This window comes from Triticum dicoccoides, chromosome 5B, assembly GCF_002162155.2.
Source record: "Triticum dicoccoides isolate Atlit2015 ecotype Zavitan chromosome 5B, WEW_v2.0, whole genome shotgun sequence".
NCBI classification, from domain to species: domain Eukaryota; kingdom Viridiplantae; phylum Streptophyta; class Magnoliopsida; order Poales; family Poaceae; genus Triticum; species Triticum dicoccoides.
In genome coordinates, this window is record NC_041389.1 from 523,422,263 (window position 1) to 523,423,067 (window position 805).

At 55.8% G+C, this 805-nt stretch overlaps 1 pseudogene; it reads left to right on the forward strand.

Annotated features, from left to right (window-relative positions):
* The first annotated feature begins 163 nt into the window (after positions 1-163).
* The window catches only part of LOC119309930, a 1,266-nt pseudogene continuing 624 nt past the window's right edge, over positions 164-805 (forward strand).

Here is an 805-nt window from a genome sequence, read left to right on the forward strand (position 1 = left end):
CTTCGCCGTGAGAGACGCCGCCGAGCCCGTCCGTCGCGCCCGAGCCGCCGCCAGAGCCGTCCTTCGCCGCAGGAGCCACCGCCGCCGAGCCCGTCCATCGCGCCGGAGCCGCCCTACGCCGCGGGAGCCCCTTCGCTGGGAGTCCGAGGACGAGGATGACAACATGGACTACGAGGACGAGGACGAGGAGCACCGGAAGGCCTGGCGGCGCCTGATCCGCACTGTGCCGATCGTCGACTGGTTCGATGTTGAGGGCAACGAGGTATCCGCCACTCTGCTCCCCATGTAGCTATTTTCCCTGCCGCGTCCTTTATTTCGTATGCGGCGAGGTGTTTGACGCGTGTTGTTCATGCTGCGCGCATGGAATGCCGTGAGAGCGGTGACCGCCGACTGCTACTGATTTTGATTAGCTTCAGCGTTTGTCATTGGATTGGAGAATTGCGAGGACTCTGGTTTTCTGTTGTGCGTTTCGGTGAAGCTCTTGAAGAAGATCGAGGTTCAGGTTTGATCAGAATTTGTTCTTTTTTCCATTTTTCAGGTCAAGACGACGTCTCCGAGGAAGTACTTCGTCCGGCCGAATGCGAGCATCGTCCACCCGTGGGATTCTTGCACGATAACAAGTAAGCATGCATACATGCATACATACTCCATGATTCTTCATTTGGTTCTGATGTGAGTGCATCTGCCTTCTTGTTTTGGGTTATAGTTACCCTACAGTTACAGAAAGAGTACCCCCCAGATATGCAATCAAAGAATAAATTCTTGATTCAGGGCACCAGGGTGGCTGCCAGCACCGACATGGACG